This window comes from Salmo trutta, chromosome 12 (assembly GCF_901001165.1).
Source record: "Salmo trutta chromosome 12, fSalTru1.1, whole genome shotgun sequence".
In the NCBI taxonomy this organism is placed as follows: Eukaryota; Metazoa; Chordata; class Actinopteri; order Salmoniformes; family Salmonidae; genus Salmo; species Salmo trutta.
In genome coordinates this window covers 41,246,245-41,253,492 of record NC_042968.1, presented here as the reverse complement: position 1 = coordinate 41,253,492, position 7,248 = coordinate 41,246,245, and the positions used below count along the sequence as shown (strand labels likewise).

The following is a 7,248-nucleotide window of genomic DNA, read 5'->3' as shown; positions in this document are numbered from 1 at the left end:
TTGAACAGTATGTAGTGAGAACAGGTCCTGTAGCAGGGGAAGCTGGTGATGAACAGTATGTAGTGAGAACAGGTCCTGTAGCAGGGGAAGCTGGGTTTGAACAGTATGTAGTGAGAACAGGTCCTGTAGCAGGGGAAGCTGGGTATGAACAGTATGTAGTGAGAACAGGTCCTGTAGCAGGGGAAGCTGTGGTTGAACAGTATGTAGTGAGAACAGGTCCTGTAGCAGGGGAAGCTGGGGTTGAACAGTATGTAGTGAGAACAGGTCCTGTAGCAGGGGAAGCTGGGGTTGAACAGTATGTAGTGAGAACAGGTCCTGTAGCAGGGGAAGCTGGTGATGAACAGTATGTAGTGAGAACAGGTCCTGTAGCAGGGGAAGCTAGTGTTGAACAGTATGTAGTGAGAACAGGTCCTGTAGCAGGGGAAGCTGGGGTTGAACAGTATGTAGTGAGAACAGGTCCTGTAGCAGGGGAAGCTGGGGTTGAACAGTATGTAGTGAGAACAGGTCCTGTAGCAGGGGAAGCTGGGGTTGAACAGTATGTAGTGAGAACAGGTCCTGTAGCAGGGGAAGCTGAGTAGTAGTGAGAACAGGTCCTGTAGCAGGGGAAGCTGGGGTTGAACAGTATGTAGTGAGAACAGGTCCTGTAGCAGGGGAAGCTGGGGTAGAACAGTATGTAGTGAGAACAGGTCCTGTAGCAGGGGAAGTTGTGGTTGAACAGTATGTAGTGAGAACAGGTCCTGTAGCAGGGGAAGCTGGGGTTGAACAGTATGGAGTGAGAACAGGTCCTGTAGCAGGGGAAGCTGGGGTAGAACAGTATGTAGTGAGAACAGGTCCTGTAGCAGGGGAAGCTGGATATGAACAGTATGTAGTGAGAACAGGTCCTGTAGCAGGGGAAGCTGGGGTTGAACAGTTTGTAGTGAGAACAGGTCCTGTAGCAGGGGAAGCTGGGGTAGAACAGTATGTAGTGAGAACAGGTCCTGTAGCAGGGGAAGCTGGGTTTGAACAGTATGTAGTGAGAACAGGTCCTGTAGCAGGGGAAGCTGGGGATGAACAGTATGTAGTGAGAACAGGTCCTGTAGCAGGGGAAGCTGGGGTAGAACAGTATGTAGTGAGAACAGGTCCTGTAGCAGGGGAAGCTGGGGTAGAACAGTATGTAGTGAGAACAGGTCCTGTAGCAGGGGAAGCTGGGGTTGAACAGTATGTAGTGAGAACAGGTCCTGTAGCAGGGGAAGCTGGGGTTGAACAGTATGTAGTGAGAACAGGTCCTGTAGCAGGGGAAGCTGGGGATGAACAGTATGTAGTGAGAACAGGTCCTGTAGCAGGGGAAGCTGGGTTTGAACAGTATGTAGTGAGAACAGGTCCTGTAGCAGGGGAAGCTGGGGATGAACAGTATGTAGTGAGAACAGGTCCTGTAGCAGGGGAAGCTGGGGATGAACAGTATGTAGTGAGAACAGGTCCTGTAGCAGGGGAAGCTGGGGTTGAACAGTATGTAGTGAGAACAGGTCCTGTAGCAGGGGAAGCTGGGTTTGAACAGTATGTAGTGAGAACAGGTCCTGTAGCAGGGGAAGCTGGGGTTGAACAGTATGTAGTGAGAACAGGTCCTGTAGCAGGGGAAGCTGGGGTTGAACAGTATGTAGTGAGAACAGGTCCTGTAGCAGGGGAAGCTGGGGTTGAACAGACAGACAGAGTGACTGAGGAAGAGGAGACTCTCTAAGACAGTAGACAGAGTGACTGAGGAAGAGGAGATTCTCTAAGACAGTAGAAAGAGTGACTGAGGAAGAGGAGACTCTCTAAGACAGTAGACAGAGTGACTGAGGAAGAGGAGATTCTCTAAGACAGTAGACAGAGTGACTGAGGAAGAGGAGATTCTCTAAGACAGCAGACAGAGTGACTGAGGAAGAGGAGACTCTCTAAGAGAGCAGACAGAGTGACTGAGGAAGAGGAGACTCTCTAAGACAGTAGACAGAGTGACTGAGGAAGAGGAGACTCTCTAAGACAGCAGACAGAGTGACTGAGGAAGAGGAGACTCTCTAAGACAGCAGACAGAGTGACTGAGGAAGAGGAGACTCTCTAAGACAGCAGACAGAGTGACTGAGGAAGAGGAGACTCTCTAAGACAGCAGACAGAGTGACTGAGGAAGAGGAGACTCTCTAAGAGAGTATGAAGGTAGGTGCCAAGCACACCAGTTTGAGTGTCAACAACTGCAATGCTGCTGAGTTTTTCACACTCAACAGTTTCCCTGTGTGTATCAAGAATGGTCCACCACCCAAAGAACATCGCCAACTTGACACAACTGTGGGAAGCATCTGAGTCAACATGGGCCAGCATCCCTGTGGAACACTTTCAACACCTTGTAGATTCCATGAATTGAGGCTGTTCTGAGGGAGAAGAGGGGAAGCGTTGATATAGATGTGTTTTGTTTACGTTATCACATGATTGACAGAAGCATTGCTATAGCTGTGTTGTCTAGGTTACCATCACATGATTGACAGCAGCGTTGCTATAGCTGTGTTGTCTAGGTTACCATCACATGATTGACAGACAGTTCCAATGCACCAACTGCAACTCATAAACTCTTCTCCCTGTTCGAGGTCTAGTTCAGTTAGTATCTCTTCAATTTGACAACCGCCGGGCCAAGAGAGAGTAAACATTGGTCTCTGGTCTAGGTTATGATACAGTTATGTAGCCTAACATTACCCAATCACCTGAGACTGATGTCATCAACAGACCAGTGTTGTCATTCTGAGACTGATGTCATCAACAGACCAGTGTTGTCATTCTGAGACTGATGTCATCAACAGACCAGTGTTGTTATTCTGAGGCTGATGTCATCAACAGAAGACCAGTGTTGTCATTCTGAGACTGATGTCATCAACAGACCAGTGTTGTCATTCTGAGACTGATGTCATCAACAGACGAGTGTTGTCATTCTGAGACTGATGTCATCAACAGACCAGTGTTGTCATTCTGAGGCTGATGCCATTGAAATACTGTTAATACCAGACACCAAAAAACATGACATTGCTTTCAGTATTTCATTCATTATTCAGTAGAATATACTACGCTGCTCAGAGGGGAGATTCCATTAAAACAAGACTACAACATAGCCTGCAGAAAGCTTTAAAATGTATCGTGTCTTTCTCAGTGTCTCTATTTCAATCTCTCTTTCCCTCTCCCCACTTTTCAGTCTCTCTCTGTCTGCCCCTTCCCCCCCTCTCTCTCTCTCTCTCTCTCTCTCTCTATTCCTCTCTCTCTCTCAGCCCCTTCCCCCCCTCTCTCTCTCTATATTCCTCTGTTTCTCTCTCAACCCTCCCCCCACCACCCCGCCCACCCTCTAACCCCCTCTTCTTAAGGGTTTGAATAGCCGTCCGTTGGGATGGTCTCTCTCTTCAGTCTCCACCAGTTTAAATGAAGAGCCGGGGGACTTGGGGAGAGAAACACACCGCTTGGCTAATTTCACAGAACACTGCTTCTCGCTTAAAATGTCCTCATTCACCCACGTCTCATCTGATTCACACACGATGATCAACTGCTTTTGAATAAGTCCCCCGATGTGCACCATATTAGTGAATAGGATGCTATTTGGGAGGCACCCCCAAATGATGTACAGGGCCAACTTTGGGAGGTTTACCCTTTGTGAGCATCTTGAGTGAGCATCTTGAGGATTGTATAATCCATCATATGGGAATGGGAATATAATCCTGACCACAGGACATGGCCTGGTTCCAAGTAGATCCCTGACTCTGTCCAAACTAAAACACCGAATCCCTCCTCTATCTCCTTTACAGCATGATGTCTACAACTACATCCTCTATCTCATCGACAGCATGCTGTCCAGACAACAAACTACATCCTCTATCTCATCTACAGCATGCTGTCCAGACAACAAACTACATCCTCTATCTCCTCTACAGCATGCTGTCCAGACAACAAACTACATCCTCTATCTCATCTACAACATTCTGTCCAGACAACAAACTACATCCTCTATCTCATCTACAGCATGCTGTCCAGACAACAAACTACATCCTCTATCTCATCTACAACATTCTGTCCAGACAACAAACTACATCCTCTATCTCATCTACAGCATGCTGTCCAGACAACAAACTACACCCTCTATCTCATCTACAGCATGCTGTCCAGACAACAAACTACATCCTCTATCTCATCTACAGCATGCTGTCCAGACAACAAACTACATCCTCTATCTCATCTACAGCATGCTGTCCAGACAACAAACTACATCCTCTATCTCATCTACAGCATGCTGTCCAGACAACAAACTACATCCTCTATCTCCTCTACAGCATGCTGTCTACAACTACATCCTCTATCTCATCTACAGCATGCTGTCCAGACAACAAACTACATCCTCTATCTCCTCTACAGCATGCTGTCCAGACAACAAACTACATCCTCTATCTCCTCTACAGCATGCTGTCCAGACAACAAACTACATCCTCTATCTCATCTACAACATTCTGTCCAGACAACAAACTACATCCTCTATCTCATCTACAGCATGCTGTCCAGACAACAAACTACATCCTCTATCTCATCTACAGCATGCTGTCCAGACAACAAACTACATCCTCTATCTCATCTACAGCATGCTGTCCAGACAACAAACTACATCCTCTATCTCATCTACAGCATGCTGTCCAGACAACAAACTACATCCTCTATCTCATCTACAGCATGCTGTCCAGACAACAAACTACATCCTCTATCTCCTCTACAGCATGCTGTCTACAACTACATCCTCTATCTCATCTACAGCATGCTGTCCAGACAACAAACTACATCCTCTATCTCCTCTACAGCATGCTGTCCAAACAACAAACTACATCCTCTATCTCATCTACAGCATGCTGTGCAGACAACAAACTACATCCTCTATCTCCTCTACAGCATGCTGTCCAGACAACAAACTACATCCTCTATCTCATCTACAGCATGCTGTCCAGACAACAAACTACATTCTCTATCTCCTCTACAGCATGCTGTCCAGACAACAAACTACATCCTCTATCTCATCTACAGCATGCTGTCCAGACAACGAACTACACCATCTATCTCCTCTACAGCATGCTGTCCAGACAACAAACTACATCCTCTATCTCCTCTACAGCATGCTGTCTACAACTACATCCTCTATCTCATCTACAGCATGCTGTGCAGACAACAACCTACATCCTCTATCTCATCTACAGCATGCTGTCCAGACAACAAACTACATCCTCTATCTCCTCTACAGCATGCTGTCTACAACTACATCCTCTATCTCATCTACAGCATGCTGTCCAGACAACAACCTACATCCTCTATCTCCTCTACAGCATGCTGTCCAGACAACAAACTACATCCTCTATCTCATCTACAGCATGCTGTGCAGACAACAAACTACATCCTCTATCTCCTCTACAGCATGCTGTCCAGACAACAAACTACATCCTCTATCTTATCAACAGCATGCTGTCCAGACAACGAACTACATCCTCTATCTCCTCTACAGCATGCTGTCCAGACAACAAACTACATCCTCTATCTCCTCTACAGCATGCTGTCCAGACAACAAACTACATCCTCTATCTCATCTACAGCATGCTGTCCAGACAACAAACTACATCCTCTATCTCCTCTACAGCATGCTGTCTACAACTACATCCTCTATCTCATCTACAGCATGCTGTCCAGACAACAAACTACATCCTCTATCTCCTCTACAGCATGCTGTCCAGACAACAAACTACATCCTCTATCTCATCTACAGCATGCTGTCCAGACAACAAACTACATCCTCTATCTCATCTACAGCATGCTGTCCAGACAACAAACTACATCCTCTATCTCCTCTACAGCATGCTGTCTACAACTACATCCTCTATCTCATCTACAGCATGCTGTCCAGAAAACAAACTACATCCTCTATCTCCTCTACAGCATGCTGTCCAGACAACAAACTACATCCTCTATCTCCTCTACAGCATGCTGTCTACAACTACATCCTCTATCTCATCTACAGCATGCTGTCCAGACAACAAACTACATCCTCTATCTCCTCTACAGCATGCTGTCTACAACTACATCCTCTATCTCATCTACAGCATGCTGTCCAGACAACAAACTACATCCTCTATCTCCTCTACAGCATGCTGTCCAGACAACAAACTACATCCTCTATCTCATCTACAGCATGCTGTCCAGACAACAAACTACATCCTCTATCTCATCTACAGCATGCTGTCCAGACAACAAACCACATCCTCTATCTCCTCTACAGCATGCTGTCTACAACTACATCCTCTATCTCATCTACAGCATGCTGTCCAGACAACAAACTACATCCTCTATCTCATCTACAGCATGCTGTCCAGACAACAAACTACATCCTCCATCTCCTCTGCAGCATGCTGTCTACAACTACATCCTCTATCTCATCTACAGCATGCTGTCCAGACAACAAACTACATCCTCTATCTCCTCTACAGCATGCTGTCTACAACTACATCCTCTATCTCCTCTACAGCATGCTGTCCAGACAACAAACTACATCCTCTGTCTCATCTATAGGATGCTGTCCAGACAACAAACTACATCCTCTATCTCCTCTACAGCATGCTGTCTACAACTACATCCTCTATCCTCTCTATAGCATGCTGTCCAGACAACAAACTACATCCTCTGTCTCATCTATAGGATGCTGTCCAGACAACAAACTACATCCTCTATCTCATCTACAGAATGCTGTCCAGACAACAAACTACATCCTCTATCTCATCTACAGCATGCTGTCCAGACAACAAACTACATCCTCTATCTCCTCTACAGCATGCTGTCTACAACTACATGCTCTATCTCATCTACAACATGCTGTCCAGACAACAAACTACATCCTCTATCTCATCTACAGCATGCTGTCCAGACAACAAACTACATCCTCTATCTCATCTACAGCATGCTGTCCAGACAACAAACTACATCCTCTATCTCCTCTACAGCATGCTGTCCAGACAACAAACTACATCCTCTATCTCAGCTACAGCATGCTGTCCAGACAACAAACTACATCCTCTATCTCATCTACAGCATGCTGTCCAGACAACAAACTACATCCTCTATCTCATCGACAGCATGCTGTCCAGACAACAAACTACATCCTCTATCTACAGCATGCTGTCCAGACAACAAACTACATCCTCTGTCTCATCTATAGGATGCTGTCCAGACAACAAACTACATCCT

At 46.1% G+C, this 7,248-nt stretch overlaps 1 long non-coding RNA gene across 1 annotated transcript; it reads right to left on the bottom strand.

Moving 5' to 3' along the window:
• Positions 1-4,996: 4,996 nt before the first annotated feature.
• LOC115202716 (uncharacterized) lies at positions 4,997-6,934 on the bottom strand. The gene is made up of 3 exons (XR_003880026.1): positions 6,874-6,934; positions 5,319-5,325; positions 4,997-5,040 (listed from the first exon to the last, which is right to left on the bottom strand). It is a non-coding gene; the product is annotated as an uncharacterized LOC115202716 (long non-coding RNA).
• Positions 6,935-7,248: the final 314 nt, after the last annotated feature.